General features: G+C 40.4%; 1 long non-coding RNA gene across 2 annotated transcripts in view; it reads right to left on the reverse strand.

Moving 5' to 3' along the window:
- Positions 1 to 1,960: 1,960 nt before the first annotated feature.
- The window catches only part of LOC147574135 (uncharacterized), a 56,252-nt gene continuing 40,181 nt past the window's right edge, over positions 1,961 to 18,031 (reverse strand). For both annotated transcript variants that reach the window (XR_015243929.1, XR_015243930.1), the window contains exons 2-4: positions 15,787 to 15,967; positions 12,495 to 13,687; positions 1,961 to 2,239 (exon numbers count right to left, since the gene is read on the reverse strand). This is a non-coding gene — a long non-coding RNA (uncharacterized LOC147574135). The remainder of the gene's footprint in view (positions 2,240 to 12,494; positions 13,688 to 15,786; positions 15,968 to 18,031) is intronic.

Genomic DNA, 18,031 nt, shown 5'->3' on the forward strand with positions numbered 1-18,031 from the left:
GCCTCCGACTCTTGATTTTGACAGCACAGAGCCTGCTTAAGATTATCCCTCTCCCTCTGGCCTTTTCTCCCACTTGCACTCTTTCTCTCTAAAACTTAAAAAAAATTTTTTTTAATTAAAAAAAAAATAAAAGGAGCAAATTATTGATACACCAACATAGATGACTCTCAGATCAACTGTGCTCAATGAAAGAAGCCAGGCTCCAATGATTCCATTTGTATGACATTCTGGGAAAGTCAAAGTATAGGAAAAGAAATTAGATCAGCAGCTGACAGGTGTATGAGCTTGGTATAGACTACAGAGGGATCTTTTTGGGGTAATGGTACTGTTCTATCCCTTGATGTGGTGGTAGTTACACGATTCATGTGTTGGAAAATGCTCATAAAATTGTACACCTAAAAATTGAATTTTACTGAGTGTAAATTATTCCTTAATAAACCTGACTTTTTTTTTAATGTTTATTTATTTTGAGAGAGACAGAGAGAAAGAGAGAATGCATGCAAGTGGGGGTGGGGCAGAGAGAGAGAGAATCCCAAGGATGCTCTGTGTTGTCAGCACAGAGCCCAACTCAGGGCTCATTCTCATGACCCTGGGATCATGACCTGAGTCAAAATCAACAGTTGGATGCTGAACCAACTGAGCCACCCAAGTGCCCCTAAAACTTGACTTTTATAAATGGAACAAGAGGGCGCCTGGGTGGCTCCGTTGATTGAGCTGCACTTCGGCTCCAATCATGATCTCACAGTTCAGTGCCAGAGTTTGAGCTCCGAATCTAGCTCTTTGCTGTGCTATCAGCACAGAGCCTGCTTCAGATCCTGTCCCTACCTCTCTCTGCCCTTCCCCTGCTTGCGTTTTCTCTCTCTCTCTCAAAAATAAATAAACTTTTCTCTTGTAAATCAAGTTTGTTAGGGCGCCTGGGTGGCTCAGTAGGTTAAGTGTCTGACTCTTGATCTCAGCTCAGGTCATGATCTCCCAGTTGGTGAGTTGGAGCCTTGCGTCAGGCTCTACTCCGAAGGTGCAGAGTCTGCTTGGGATTCTGTCTCTCCTTCTCTCTGTCCTTCCCCTGCTTGTGTGCTCTCTTTCTCTCGCGCGCAAAATAAGCAATAAATAAACATTAAAAAATAAAAACATTTAAAAAAAATAAATAAAAATCAAGTTCGTTAAAAAAAAAAAAAAAAAAAAACAGTTAACCGTAGAATTAGCATATGGTCTAGTGGTTCTGCCTCTAGGTACATACCCAACAGGAGTGAAAGCAGGGACTCAGACATAGCAGCATTACTCACATTAGCCAAAAGGCAGAAACAATCCAGATGTCCATCAAAAGATAAATGGATCGACAAAATGTGGTGTTTACATACAATGGCATATCATTCAACCATAAAAAGGAAGGAAATTCTGATACAAGCCACTATACAACATGGGTGAGCCTTGAAAACATGCTAAGTAAAGTAAGCTACATGCAAAAAGGACAAATATTGTATGATTCTATTTACATGAGTTACCTAGAATGGGCAAACTGATAGAGACAGGAAGTAGAGTAGTGGTCACGGGGTGGGGGGAGGGGTAGGGAAAGAGGAATGGGAGTTATTGTTTACTGGGTACATAGTTTCTTTTTGGTGTGATGAAAAAGTTCTGGAAGTGAAAAGTGGCGATGGTTGTACAACATTGTGAATGTACTTCGTGCCACTGAATTGTTCACTTAAAAACGGTTTAAATGGTAAATTTTATGTTATCTATATTTTACTACCTCTAAAAAAGAGCACAGGTGGAGCTGGGTTTGAATTTGGGCTTTGCCATGTACCAGCTGTGATTCCTTGGGTAAGTTATGCAAACCCACTTGGATATGTTAGAGTAGCCAGGTTGTGCTACAGCTAAAACCAAAGCAACAAAACAAAACACCAAAATATTGGTAGCACAATAAAGATTTCTTTCTTATTTACATTGTATATCTGATATGCAATACGGATGGTGGAAGACATGGGGGGCTCTGCTCTGAAATACTCTCAAAGTACCAGGTTGATGGAAGCTCCACCACCCTGTGCATTACCTCATCTGGACACCACCCTTCTAGGCACCATGCAGGGAAGGAGAAGAGTGGGAGAATCATGCACAGGCTTTACTTTGCCAGCACCTCCGGTCCCACCCAACTGCAAGGGGCTGGGGCATGCGGGAGAGCAGGTAGAACTTTGGATGAGCAATGCTGTCTCGGTCATACTTCTCAGTGCTTCGATTTCCGCATCTAGAAAATAAGCATAGGAATTTAAAAAATTACGGTATAATTGGCACATAACATTATATTAATTCCAGGTGCAACAACATAATGATACAATATTTGCATAACTACAGGAAAATTTTAATCTCAGGTTGTTTTGATAAAATGATATGATATATGTAAAGCACTTAGTATACATAGTGAACATTCATTAAGATATTATGTTTCAAGGGGAGCCTGGGTGGTTCTGTCGGTGGTTAAGCGTCTGACTTTGGCTCAGGTCATGATCTCCTGGTTCGTGGGTTCGAGCCCCACATCGGACTCTGTGCTGACAGCTCAGAGCCTGGAGCCTGCTTCGGATTCTGTGTCTCCCTCTCTCTCTGCCCCTCCCCCACTCATTCTCTCTCTCTCTCTCTCTCTCTCTCTCTCTCTCTCTCAAAAATAAACATGAAAAAAATTTTTTAACAGTTATGTTACAAAAAAACTAAAAATAGGACTACCATACAACCCAGCAATCTCATTTCATACCCAGAATGAAATGAAAGCAGATGATTGAAAAGATATCTGCACACCTATGTTCATTGCAGCATTATTCACAATAGCCAAGATTTGCAAACAACCTAAGTGTCCATCAAAGATGAATGGATAAAGATGTGGTTCATATATACACAATGACATACTATTCACCATAAGAGAGAAGGAAATCCTGCTAGTTGCAACATGCAGAGAGCTTGAGAACATTATGCTGAATGAGATAAGACAGAGGAAGACAAATACCGCATGATATCCTACATTTGTGAAATGTTAAACAACAACAAAAAGCCTCAGAAAAAGAGTGGAATGGTGTTTACTAGACACTGAGGGGTAGGGGAAAGGGCAAGATGTTGTTCAAGGGTACATGCTTGCAACTAGCAGATAAATAAATCCCAGAGATCGAATACACAGTATGATACACAAAGCTGTATTATCAATGTTAAATTTGCTAAGAGCCTAGATCTTAATGTCCCCACCACTAGAAGAAACACTTATGTGACGCAATAGAGGTTATTAGCTGAGAACGGCAATCATTGCAATTTCAACTATGAAATCGGTATGTTGTGTACCTTAAACTTACACAATATTATATGCCAATCGTATCTCAATTTAAAAAGTGTTATGTTCTGGGGAGCCTGGGTGGCTCAGTCGGTTAAGCGTCTGATTCTTGATTTCAGCTCAGGTCTCAATCTCACGAATCCCAGGCTCTGCCTGGGACTCTCTCTCCCTCTCTCTCCTCCTCCTCCACTCACCGAGCACAAGCTGTCTCTTTCTCAAAATAAATAAATAAACTTAAAAAAAGGAAAAAAGGGTTATGTTCCATCCAGCTCCATAATTTTATCCTGAGGATCGGGATCTGCTTTGAAAGTGTCTGCTATTGGCCTCCAGATATACGTAAGCAACCATTTGCCTTTGTCTCAGCAACGCTGTGTTTTAGTCAGAGCTCTTTTGGGTTTTCAGAACATCTCCCCCTCTGTTTATTTGTAATCTCTTTTTTTGCTTGTTTATTTGTAATCTCTTTTTTGCTTGTTTATTTGTTAATATTCTTGGTGCATTTTTCTACTGCTGTATCTACCTTTTCCTTGTTGATCAGTAACAGATTATTAACCATTGGTCTATTGCATATGTTGCAAATATTTCTCCCAGTTTGTCATTTGTATATTAACTTTGAATGTGGTGAGATTTGGCATAAAGACATTTTTATGTTTGGGGTTATTTTTGTTTGTTTGTTTGTTTTTTTGTAGTCTGAACTATTATCTTTTCCTTCATGTTTTCCACCCTTAGGGTCATATTTAGAAAGTCTTCCTGCTCCCCCAGATTATAATAATACTCAATTTATTTTCTTTCTGGAATGTTTATGGTTTCATTTTGCACATTACTTTGCATGTGGTATGGGGTAGAAATAATAACAGCTAACATTTATGAGGCACATTTTATGTGACAGGCACCATGTTTTTATTTTTCAACACCTATTACTTTTTTTAATCCTCACAATGATGTACTTGCTTTTATTACTTTGTTTTTAAATCTGGGCAAAATGAAGTTTAGGGAGGTTAAGTATCTTGTCTGCAGTTACACAGCTAAACAGTGGCAAAACTGGCATTCAAACCCTACGTCTATCTAGTTACACATCTTAATTATCACGGTATATATTTTCTACACTTGATTTTAGCCAAAAGGCCGAGAAGCAATTATCGCTGTATCTATTTTCTAATTCCCTCCCCCAAAATCATTAGCCAATTTTGCAAACACATTTTGCTGTGAAATTCAGCATCTCCCTCACCGATGGGAATGCCACTCTTACCATCAAGTTTTTGCTAAGTTCTTGGGTCTATTTCCTCCCTTTATGTCCTTTCTATTGATTGTCCTGTCCATCCTTGTGCCAGTAACATACTCTTATGGTGACTGCTGCATTATTTATACATTGTACTATCTGGGAGGCCAACTCATCACTAGATGCTCTTCTTTCCCAAGGTTTTCTGATCTTTTCTTCACTACTTATTCTTTTGGAAAAATTTTAGAATTATGTCGCCAAGTCCGCAAGAAATTCCACTGAGAGTTTTGCTGAAAATAGCGGGGGCTGGGGAGGCCTTGCATGATGAGAGTAGAGTTCATCAGATTCCTCAGTTCATAGTACACATGGTCTGTGTAAGGCATGTTAGCCCTCCCTTATTCTTAACATTAACCCACAGTTATGTGTTTGAAATGCGCCTCTGGATGTGTTAATGTATGTATATGTTCTCGTAAAATACATACGGCTGTTTTGTGCAGATGTTTAAATTGACAGAATAGTAATGGTCTAAGGATGGTTTTATTTCTTTGCCCAATACTGTTTTTATGACCTGCTCATGCTGCTGCATGTACAGCTAGTTCACAGGTCCACGGCTGAAGAGCACAGGACGCACCCCAGTATTTCAGTAGTGACAGACACCTTGGATGTCCCCAAATCCTCCTTTTCACAACAGAGCTGCAGCGAATATCCTTGTATGTGATCCCTTATAGACCTGGAAACTCTCTGAAGTACATACCCTGGATTGGGACTGCTGGTTGTTGATTCTGCATCTTTGATGTCCTCAATTCTGCCAGATTTCCTTCCAGAATATCTGTACCAGTTTGTACTCCCATAATGACACGGGAGGATTTTCATTTCTCTGATTCTCCCCATCACTTGCTGTTTTTTAACTCTCCAATTTTTGCCCCTGATAGGTATAAAATGATATCTCATTGTTTTAACTTGCATTTCATTGATTACCAAGGGAGTTTGAACATCTCTTCTTATTCTTGTGAATTATTTGCATTTCCCCATCTGTGAGGTACCCATTACTCTAGTAACCCATTACTTTAGTGGGTTTCCTGTCTGTGTGTCTGTGTGTGTGTGCGTGTTAACTGTTTTTTATTTTAAGGACAATTACTCCTCAATGTGGGGCTTGAACTCATGACCCCAAGATCAAGAGTCACACACTGTACTGACCAAGCCAGCCAGGCACCCTTTTCGTGTTCTTTTAGCTGTCACATATAGATATTCAATTCCCTGGAGTAGTAGGTAATAGGAATCATACTTTATTTTTCTCCAAATACTGAGACAGTTTTCCTGATAACATCTACTGGGAAATTCATCCTTTCCATATTGACTTGTGGTGTCGTCTTTATCTGATATCAAATTCTTATAGATATATGGGTCTGTTTCTGAGCTCTCAACTCTGTTGCTCTGGTTGATCCATCCATTCCTGTAGCATTGCCATTCTGGTTTTACGACTATTATAGTATATCATAAAATGTGATTGAGACAATCCCCCCTTGTTGCTTTGTCTCTAAAATTAATTTAGGTATTCTAGCAAGAATACATTTGTTCAATTTCTCAAAAAATTCAGATGGAATTTTGGTTTGGTTGGAATTGCATTTAATTTATAGGTAAATTTTGGGAGAATTGACTTTTAAAGTAGTAAAAGTCCATAAATTTTAAAATAAAATAAAACTAGGGGCTCTGACTGGCTCAGTCAGAGGAGTGTGTGACTCTTGATTGCAGAGTCATGAGTTCAAGCCCCACATGGGATGTAGAGACTACTTAAATAAAACTTAAAAGATAAAATAAAATAAAATAAAATAAAATAAAATAAAATAAAGGGGTGCCTGGGTGGCTCCGTCAGTTGAGTGTCCTATTTTTGATTTTTCTCAGGTCATGATCTCACAGTTCGTGGGATTGAGCCCCGTGTCTGGCTCAGCCCTAACAGCACAGAGCCTGCTTGGGATTCTTTCTCTTCTTTGTGTGTCCTTCCCCCTGCTCTCTCTCTTTCTCTCTCTCCCTCAAAATAAATAAACTAAACTGAACTAAAATAAAATGAAAATAAAATAAAATAATAAGGTTCATAATAAAGTTCAGCTGTTCCTCGCTCTATCCCTCCCTGACCCTAAGTTCCATTCCCCAGAAACTACCACTTGTATCTTCTTAGCTCCTTCTTCTGCTATGTCTCTCTATACCTCTAAAGAAGATATTTACACTGTCATTTTTAAGTATTCCTATTTAAAAAAATTTTTCTAATGTTTATTTATTTTTGAGAGAGAGAGACAGACAGACCATGAGTGGGGTAAGGGCAGAGAGAGAGAGGGAGACACAGAATCCAAAGAAGGCTCCAGGCTCCATGCTGTCAGCACAGAGCCTGATGCAGGGCTCGAACTCACAAACTGTGAGATTGTGACCTGAGCCAAAGTCAGACACTTAACCGACTGAGCCACCAAGGCGCCTCTTAAGTATTCCTATTTTAGATGTTACCTACTGACCCCTTACTATAGAAATAAAATTTTGCTCCATTTTATAGCTGATAGAGACGTGCAGATACACACTCACATACACATCTTCCCAATATAGTTTTATTACCATTTTAAAAATTGGCACTCAGTGCTTATCTTGTTATAACCATGTAATGTTGTTCACAGCTGAGCCGTATTGTATGCTATGTCTTTTCTTTGACAACTTCGTATTTTACCTGGCATTAAAAATGACCTCACTTAGTTTGTTTTTCTAGGTACCTATCACATGCTCCAAGTCTGCAGAATACCTCTAAAACTGCTCTCCATCTAAGTGAAACACAGGTGTCTTGGTAATGCTACCACTGAAAGTTTCCATCCTCCTGCTCCAACATAGATCAGTTACTTTGAAGACCTCCTGCACTATTATCCCGGACTTCCTCACATGTCCACCCTTGGTCCCTAATGTATGCTGGACATAACATCACTCTGCCCCTCTTTTTCTCTTTCACTTACAAGTACTCTTGTGATTACATTGACCCACCCAGATGATCCAAGATACTCTCATCTCAAACTCCTCAAAGTAATCACATCTGCAAAGTCCCTTTTGGCATGAAAGGCAACAGTCATAAATTCTGGGGACTAGGGCATGGACATCTTTGGGAGCTATCATTCTATCTACCACACCTTCAAATCCTTATACTTCTAATTTTCAAATTTTTCCTGTTTTGTTGGTAAAGACACAAATTGTTGACCACCAATAGCATTAGTAGGTACCCTTGTTTTATTCATGATCTTAAAAGGAATGTTATCTAAAGTTTCTCTGTTATGTATTATGTTTGTACATTGTAGATGTTTGATGGATAAGCAAAGTTATGGAAGTTCTGTTCTAAGATTTCTGGGAATTCTTGTGATAAACAGGTATTGAAGTTTATCGAATTATTTTCTGCATTTATTTAGATAATCCCATGCTTTACTTTATTTAGTTTGTTAATGAATTACCTTGCTAGGTTTTCTAATGCCATATCATCTTTATATTCCTAATTGATCATGATGTATTATTACTTCTACATACAACTGGATTTTGTTAGTTAATATTTTATTTAAGAGTTTCATATTTATGTTCCTAAGTGACATAGATCTTAGTTTTTTTGTGGTGTGTGTGTGTGTGTGTGTGTGTGTGTGTGTGTGTGTGTTTTAATTGTCATCATCTGAATTAGAAACATAGTGTAGGAGCCTGGGTGACTCAATAGAGCATGTGACTCTTGACCTTGGGACCGTGAGTTTGAGCTCCACATTGGGTGTAGAACTTACTTTAAAACAAACAAACAAACAAACAAACAAACAAACGTAATGATATTAAGCCCTAAGATGAGTTAAAAAGTTTTCAGTCTATTTTCTAATTTCTGGAACAACTTGTTTCTATTTTGTTTATTTTATCTTATTACTTTTATTTAGTTTTATTCTTGTATCTATTATTTTAATACTTGATGGAACTCACCTGCAAAACTGTTGGAATCTGGATTGCTTCAGGTGGATAAAAGTAGGTAGAGGTGTTTTATTACCTGTTTTTGTTTTTGTTTTTTTTTACTGATGCTTATTCTACTCAAGTTTTCTATTTTTCTTATAACAATTTTATCATTTTAGATTTTGCCAGAAATGTATTTACTTTTATCTAGTTATAAAATTTATCAGCACACATTTATTTATAATATTCTTTAATTATTTGTAAAATATTTATTGTGGCTGTATTATTTTCCCTTTTATGTTTTTATTTTATCTGTATCATCTCTTTCATGAGCAGCCTAAGCAGAGATTTTGTAGTATTAAAAAAAACTTTTTTTAACATCTTTTATTTTAGGGGGTAGGCGTCGAGGGAGAAAGGGAGAGAATCTTAAGTAGGCTCCGTGCCATCAGTGCAGAGCCTGATGTGGGGCTTGACCTCACTACCATGAGATCACGACCTGAGTAAAATCAAGAGTCAGACACTTAACTGAGCCACCCAGGCGCCCCTATTATTTTTTCTTAGGTAGGCTCCACGCCCAGCACAGAGCCCAATACAGGGCTTACTCATGACCCTGAGATCAAGACCTGAGGCTGAGATCAAGAGTTGAGACCTAACAGACTGAGCCACCCAGGTACCCCTAGTATTCATATGTTTTGAAAAACCATCATTTGTTTTTTTATTAATCTTCTCTCTTGTGATAACCCGTTTTATTAATCTATTATCTTTGCGTTCCTTCTTTCTTGTTCCTTTGGGTTTACTCTGTTACTTTTTTCTAACATCTTACTTTTATTTTTTTAATTTTTTAAAAATTTTATTTATTTTGAGATAGAGAGTATGTGTGTGCACATACAAGTGGTGGAGGGGCAGAGAGAGAGAGAGAGAGAATCCCAGGCAGGCTCTGCTCTGCTGATGTGGGGCTCAAACTCACAAACCATGAGATCCTGACCCGAGATGAAGTCAAACGCTTAACCGACTGAGCCACCCAGATGCTCCTTAGCTTATTTACTTTCTAATAAATGTACATAAAACTAAAAGGCTACATATTTTCCTCTATTTATTTAACTATGTTCTGTATATTTTGATGTATATTGTTTTGTCATTCAAATCTAAGTATTTCATAAATACAAATTACAATTTTCCTTTTGACACAAGATGCATTTAGTGGTATAAATTTTAGTTTTCAGACATGAGCATCTTTTATGTTATCTTTTTACTGATTTTTCTTTTTATTGCATTCTGGCCAGAAATCTTAGTATATGTGATATTGAGGTTTTCTTAAAGACATGATACCTTATTAGTGTTGCCAACATTCCTAGTGTGCTTAAAAAGATTGTATACTTTTGAGGGTGTTATTTTGGGGAGAGGCATGTACATATAATACATATATTACCATATTTATTTATTTATACACATATACTAGTTTGAGTTGATTAATTACTTTATCCAAATCATCTGTATCCTTACTTATTTTTTTCTGCTTGAATTACGAGTTCCTAAGTGGTGCTGATGTATCTGTTAGTGATTGTAGTTCTGCCAGTTATTACTTTATAGAATTTGAGGCTATATAATTAGGTGCATGTATGTTAGTAGTTATTATACCTTCTTGATCTATTGTCTCTTTCTGTTCTTGTTTGCCTCTTACTATCATTTTTTTTCCCTTGAACTCTGTTTTGTCTATTTTATTTTATTTTTTTTTTTTAATTTTTTTTTTCAACATTTATTTATTTTTTGGGACAGAGAGAGACAGAGCATGAACGGGGGAGGGGCAGAGAGAGAGGGAGACACAGAATCGGAAACAGGCTCCAGGCTCTGAGCCATCAGCCCAGAGCCCGACGCGGGGCTTGAACTCACGGACCGCGAGATCGTGACCTGGCTGAAGTCGGATGCTTAACCGACTGCGCCACCCAGGTGCCCCTGTTTTGTCTATTTTAATATTAAAATTGTTACCATGGCTTCCCTTTGTTTCATATTTCTACGTTTAACTTTTTTTATTCTTGTACTTTCAACTTTACAGTATTATTAAAAAAAAAAAAAAAACAAAAAACTTTGGGGCACCTGGGTGGCTCAGTCAGTTAAGCCTCTAACTTCAGCTCAGGTCACGATCTCATGGTTTGTGAGTCCAAGCCCCACATTGGGTGAGCCCCCTTTGGGCTGCATGCTCTCTCCCCTTCTTTCTCCCCCTCTCTCTCTCTGTCCCTCGTGGAATTTTCTCTTTCCCTCTCTCTCTGCCTCTTATTTACTTGTGCTCTCTTTCTCTCAAAAATAAACAAATAAATAAATAATAAAAAAATAAGTCTTTTGTGGATAGCACTTGCTTGATTTGTTTGATTTAATACAACTTGAGTTAATACAGCTACAATCTCTTTTGATAGATGAGTTCAATACATTTATAGTTATTACAAATAAATATTTATATTATAAATAAATTATTTCTGCCTCTTAATTTGTATTTTCTTTTTTTTTTTTAATGTTTATTTATTTATTTTGAGAGAGAGAGAGAGTGAGCAGGGAAGGGGCAGAGAGAGGAGAGAGAGAGAATTCCAAGAAGGCTCTGCACTGTTAATGCAAAGCTCAATGGGGGGGTTCGATCTCAAGAACCTTGAGATCATGACCTGAGCAGAAATCAAGAGTTGGATGCTTAACCTACTGAGTCACCCAGGTGCCCTTTAATTTGTGTTTTCTACTTATCATATTTCTTTTTTTCTTCTTATTGTTAGTGCCTTATGTTGTATAGACTAAATTCTCTATTGTTGATTTAGAAGATACATCTATTGGGGCAATTGGGTGACTCAGTCAGTTAAGCATCCTACTTTGGCTCAGGTCATGATCTCACTGTTCAGTGGGTTTGAGCTCCGCATCAGGCTCTGTGCTGACAGCTCAGAACCTGGAGCCTGCTTCAGATTCCGTGTCTCCCTCTCTCTCTGCCCCTTCCCCGCTCCCACTCTGTCTCTCTCTCTCTCTGTCTCAAAAATTAAAATAAATAAATAAATAAATAAATAAATAAATAAATAAATGATACATCTATTTTTATTTTCCTTGTGGTTACCCTTAAATAGCACAGTGCTAGCAAATCTTTTCTAGTTGGTTCTTGGGGGTGGGAAGGATGCCCTGATTTGTAGTGTTTTCCAATTTCTACGGTATAAATACTCCCATCATGGCCAATTTGAGGCTTCCAAAATGACATCACTGAACATGGAGTTGGGAAGAGTGGTACAACAGCACACCATTATATATTTAATATATGATTAATAATATAATAACATTATATTATATCCCACAAGCTAGATGAGCCAGTCCAGCACACCTGTGCACCTAAAATAGTAAAATCAAAGCTTATATTTATTTTCCCTGACAAATTTTGAGTTTTATTGAGATATAAGTGACATACAAATAAGATGCACATATTTAAAGTACACAGTTTTGTAAGTTTTGACATGTGTGTGTGTATGTGTGTGTGCATGTGTGCGTGTGAAAATATTACCACCATAGGGGTGCCTGGGTGGCTCGGTCAGTTAAACAGCTGACTCTTGGTTTCGGCTCAGGTCATGATCTCCTGGTTTGTGAGTTTGAGCCCAGTGTCGAGCTCTCTGCTGACAGCTCAGAGCCTGGAGCTTGCTTCGGATTCTGTGTCTCCCTCTCTCTGCCCCTCCCTCATTTGCACTCTGACTTTCTCTCTCTCTCTCTCAAAAATGAATAAACAAACATTTTTTAAAAAAAAGAAAAATTACCACCATTAAGCCTATCAAAATTTTAGGCTGGAAAGAAAATCAAAATGTCTACTACACTTTGATACAGAATTTTCGTTTCTAAGAATTTTTGCCACTGAAAATATCTACTTGCTGCTACAAGAAGAAAGTGAATAGTCTGGGCAGCAAAACCAAGAGGTAGCCACTAAAGGTCAAGTAGGAAGAGAAACCGTACAAAGGAAGAATCGCTTATAAAATTGCTTCAATGGCAGGTATCTATTGCTGCATTGTAAACCACCCCTAAACTTACTGGCTTGTTCATGATTCCGTGGGTCAGCGACTCGGGCTGGTATCATCTGGGCTGTTCTTCTGCTGGTCTTGTCTGGAGTCATTCATCTGTCTGTAGTCATCTGGGATCTTAAATGGGGCTGATGGTCGAAGGTGGCCTCACCCACTTGTCCACAGTTGGCCAGTTGGATACAGGCGGCCTGCTGTCCGGCGTGCTTAGTTCTCCTGCATATGGCCTCTGTGGAACTTGCTCGGGTTTGTTCACATCCCAGTCTCAGGGTTACGGACACAGACGAAAAGGGGCCAGCCCTTTTGTGCAAGCGGCTCTTAAGCTTCCGCTTGCATCACATTTGCTAACGTCCATTGGCCGAGCCCAGATTCAAGGAGTGAAGGACTAACTCCCACCCCTCGACGGGGAGTGCAGAGTCACCGCAGATGGACTGGCGGGTAGGATGGGAAAAATTATTGCAGCCATCTTTGTAAACAAATGACCACCCCTACCACCTACTCAATATGTTTTTTATTTAGTAAATATCATGTGCCATATGCTAGGACCTAGTGAGAAGACAAAACATTTTCTGTCCTCAAGAAGGTCTAATGTAGGGAAGAACACACAGACAGCTAAGCTAACAGCACAATGCGGTGCAATTGGAGCCACAACAACGTTTAGAGGACACCATGCAAGCAGGTGGGGGACGCATGAGGCACAGTGGGTGACAAACATAGGCAAAACTGCCTGGTGGAAGTGACTGCCAAGGAGTCTTGCGACCCTCTCTACTGTGGCTTCTCAATGGGTAGAAAGGGAGGGGGAGGATGAGGGGAACGCTGAGAAACGAAGTCAAAGACCTACCAACTTCAATCGGCTTTCAAATTCCAATCAGCTTCCTTTCACGCATTAAACATGGAATCACAAAATCAAGACAGAACTCTGAAGTCGAGCAGAACAAAAGAAATATGACAAGGCCATTTTTCCTGAGGCTCCCCAGTCTCCCAGATCACATTCTTCATAAAAGATCACATTCCCAGTCTCATCAGATCACATTCTTCATAAAAGATCCTTTGTGGAAGTGATTTTCCCAGATTGAGGTTGTGGACAGAGTGCCTACTGCTCACAGCTTTGGGTCTGGAGCACAGTCTTTTTCATTCATTCTCAGGAATGCCACCTGTCACGTGTTTCCGGAAGAAGGCCATGATCAGCATCATGGCCAAAACGCCCTAGAAGACAACAGAAGAACGGCATTGAAAATGTAACAATGAGGGGCGCCTGGGTGGCACAGTCGGTTAAGCGTCCGACTTCAGCCAGGTCACGATCTCGCGCTCCGTGAGTTCGAGCCCCGCGTCGGGCTCTGGGCTGATGGCTCGGAGCCTGGAGCCTGTTTCCGATTCTGTGTCTCCCTCTCTCTCTGCCCCTCCCCCGTTCATGCTCTGTCTCTCTCTGTCCCAAAAATAAATAAACATTGAAAAAAAAAATTTTTTTTAAATAAAAAAAAAAGAAAATGTAACAATGAGGGGCGCCTGGGTGGCTCGACCAGTTAAGTGTCCGACTTCCACTCAGGTCATGATCTCACGGTTCATGTGAATTCCAGCCCAGCATTGAACTCTCTGCTGTCACGGTGGAGCCCACTTCAAATTCTCTGTCCCCTTCTCTCTCTGCCCCTCCTCTGCTCATGCTCTCTCTCCCTGTCTCTCTCTCAGAAATAAATTAAAAAACATTAAAAAAATTTTTAAATGTAATGATACAAAGTACATGGTTGGTGCTCAATGAATGATTCAAAATTTTTAAAAATGGGGGGCGCGCCTGGGTGGCTCAATTGGTTAAGCCTCTGACTTCATGTCAGGACATTATCTCGTGGTCCGTGGGTTGGAGCCCCGTGTTGGGCTCTGTGTGGACAGCTCAGAGCCTGCAGCCTGCTTCGGATTCTGTATCTCTCTCTATCTCTGCCCCTCCCCCACCCTCAAAAATGAATGAGTTAAAAAAGTTTTTGGTTTTTTTTTTTTTAAATGCTTAGAAGTGGGGCGCCTGGGTGGCGCAGTCAGTTAAGCGTCCGACTTCAGCCAGGTCACGATCTCGCGGTCCGTGAGTTCGAGCCCCGCGTCAGGCTCTGGGCTGATGGCTCAGAGCCTGGAGCCTGTTTCCGATTCTGTGTCTCCCTCTCTCTCTGCCCCTCCCCCGTTCGTGCTCTGTCTCTCTCTGTCCCAAAAATAAATAAACGTTGAAAAAAAAATTTTTTTAAAAATAAATAAATAAATAAATAAATGCTTAGAAGAAAGGACATACACCTAACAGTAATCTGTGTTTATCTCTGGTCTAGTCACTGGAATGTAACGGGGACAGTTGCTTTCATTTCCAATATTTACTTCCATATTGTTTGAATGTTCTACCATCAGCAGATAGGACTGCTAGTGCCGTAAGTTTAAAAATGAAAAAAGAGCCAAAGGTCTGAAGCATTTCCATCTGATGCTACCACTACTACCAATAATGAAAACTCTCAGTGAGGGCCACCTGGGTGGCTCCGCCAGTTAAGCACCTGACCCCGGATTTCAGCTCGGATCGTGATCTCATGGTTGGTGGAGTTCGAGCTCCCCATCTGGCTCTGCACTGACAGCACAGAGCCTACTTAGAATTCTCTCTCCCTCCCTCTCTCTCTGCCCTTCCCTTGCTCGCGTTCACTCTCTCTCTCTCTCAAAATAAATAAATAAACTTAAAAAAAAAAACACCTCTTATTGACTACTTTGTATGTGCTAAGCATTTTTTTAAGTATTTAACACATAACGAACTCTATGAGTTAGGTACAATCATTTTTCTTGTTTTATAGATTAGGAAACGGAGACTCAGCCAGGTTATATAATTTGCCCAAGATGACATAGCTAAGCAATGTCAGAGCAAGAGTCTGATTCTGGGCTGTTTGGTTTGAGAGGTTTATTTATAATCACTATGTTATGCTCAAATACCACTGTTAGCAGGGGAACGGGACAAATATCCCTGGAAACCTGAGAGTAAGACCCCAAGCAGACCCCAAGTACAATCTCATAAAAGCTTTATATTTTATCTTTTTTTTTTTAATGTTTATTTTTGAGACAGAAAGAGAGAGACAGAGTGTGAACAGAGGAGGGGCAGAGAGAGAGGGGGAGACACAGAACCCGAAGCAGGATCCAAGCTGTGAGTTGTCAGCACAGAGCCCAACACGGGGCTCGAACTCACAACCTGTAAAACTATGAACTGAGCGGAAGTCGGACGCTTCACCGACTCAGCCACCCCGGCGCCCCTATATTTTACCTTCTAACTTCATAACATACTTTCTGTCTCCAAATACCTATACATTTATTTGAAAATGAAAGCAAGCCAACTGTTTCCCATCACGTCCATCCTGGGGCTTTGTGTGTCGGGGTCGCGCCACTGTGAATGTCCAGAGAACGGTGTCGCGCACAAAATCCGTTCTTCGCGTCTCTCGCATTCTCTGGTAGATCAACCAGCGAGCGATGTTTTCCTAAGACCTTGGAAGAGACCAAACATCAGTTAACTTCAGTTTCTACCCTGGTTCCCGTTCAGGAGATGCATTCTTTCTGCCTATTAAGTAAAATATACCAGATGACCTGTCTGGTGACCCTGACTGATCGGCAGTGCCGCTGACCCAGGGCGTGACATTCCTCAGACTGGCCCCAGCTGTCTCTGACGTGGTCGTCTCCTCCACACGTCCCACAGTCTACTTTCTAGGAATTTGTACACAATCTCGGCTACAATGATTCGGTTCAAGCCAAGACAACAGTTGGTAAATGATTACTAAGTGCAAAAGGTCATTCACAAAAAAAAAAAAAAAAAAAAAAAGGAAATAGATAGTAGAAATGGTTGCACAACATGGTGTATGTTATTAAAGCCACTGAATCGCACACTTAAAATAGCTACAGTGACAAATGTTATCTTCTATATTTTACCACAACAATGAAATAGCTCAAAAAGAAAGAGCAAACAAACAAATTTATTCACAATATTTGGTCCCGGCCTCAAGGATGTTCTGGGGCTGGGGGATGCTAACTGTGTTCCTGGTGTTTGCAACCACTAGCCTCAGGGAGAGCAAGTCTGACCCCGCAACCCCTCGCTGAAACCCCTTCTGTGGCTTCCCATTACTCTTGGAATAAAGACAAAAGCCTTAGCAGACTGACTGGGCCTTATGTGGTCATTTTTCTGACCTCATTTTGTGCCACTTCCCTCCTTGCTTTTTTTGTCCCAACCATCCTGGCCTTCCTCCTCTTCCTTCCAATGCGCCCAAGCTCTTTTCCACTTCAGGGTCTTTGCATGGGACTTTCTCTTTGCTTGAAAACCTTTTGCATCCCACTCCCTTTTGGGCTAACTCAACTCAAGCATCACCTCCTCAGAGAAGCCCTCCAGTATGGGTCAGGTTCCATGTTATACACGCTTAAAACCACCTATCGTCCCTTACTGCGGCATATCACGGAAAAACGCCAAATACAATGGCTTAAACGAAACCAAAGCTCATTTCTCTCTTGCATTCAGAAATCTTGGGCTCCATAGTGCCCTTCTATCTTGTTACTCCACTACCCATGACTTTCATTCCCAAGGTCCCCTATTGACCCAGGAGAACAGCTGGAGCTCCAGCCATTACATCCACATTCTCACAAGCAGGAAGAAGAAAGAGCGGAAAACGCAAGCATCCAGCGTTTAAAAACATTTCCTGGAAGTAATACCCACCACTTCTGCTTACATCCCATTGATTGGAATTTACCACATGACCACACCTAGTTGCAAGAGGGCTGGTAAATGCAGTCTTTATTCTAGGTAACTATATGTCCACCTGGAAATGGAGAGTTCTATTACTCATCAAGAAGAGCAGAGTGGGTATTGAGGGACTACTAGAGTCTCTGCTGCAGTAGCCTTTATCTTGTTTTGTAATCATACTCTCAAATTTAAGGTGATCATTCAGCTAAAATCTTCCCTCTCACTAGATTAGAAACTCCATGAGAGCTGGCCCTTGTCTGATTTTGTTCATCACTGTGTCTCCTGTGCCTAGTGTGGTGCTTTCCGCAAGGATTTGTGGACCAAGTGTGGAAAGGAGGCTGTCTTAGGTCAGGCTGCTATGACAAAATACCACAGGCTGAGAACATTAATAGACATTTAATTCTCACAGTCCTGGAGGCTGGGAAGTCCAAGATGAAGGTGCCAGCAGATTCACCTTCTGGTGAGAGCTCGCTTCCTGGTTCACAGACGGCCATCTTTATACCACAGCCTCACATTGTGGAAGGGGTGAGGGGTCTTTCTGGAATCTTTTATAATGGCACTAATCTCATTTATGAGGGCTAATGACCCTCATGACCTAATCACTTCCCAAGGCTCCACCCCTTAATATCATCACCTTGGGGTTAGGATTCAACCTATGAATTTTGGAGGGACACCGACATTCAGACCACAGCAGGGGCCTTGGTGCCATTTGGGCGGACCTAAAAACTATAGCGCTTCCTGGCCAGAGTTAACAGAAACAAATGACATGTACTGAGTACCCGCTGTGTTCTAGGCATTGTCACCTAAACCTTAGAACTGCTCTA

This window comes from Puma concolor, chromosome E1 (genome assembly GCF_028749965.1).
Source record: "Puma concolor isolate L17-30 chromosome E1, mPumCon1.1.hap2, whole genome shotgun sequence".
In the NCBI taxonomy this organism is placed as follows: Eukaryota; Metazoa; Chordata; class Mammalia; order Carnivora; family Felidae; genus Puma; species Puma concolor.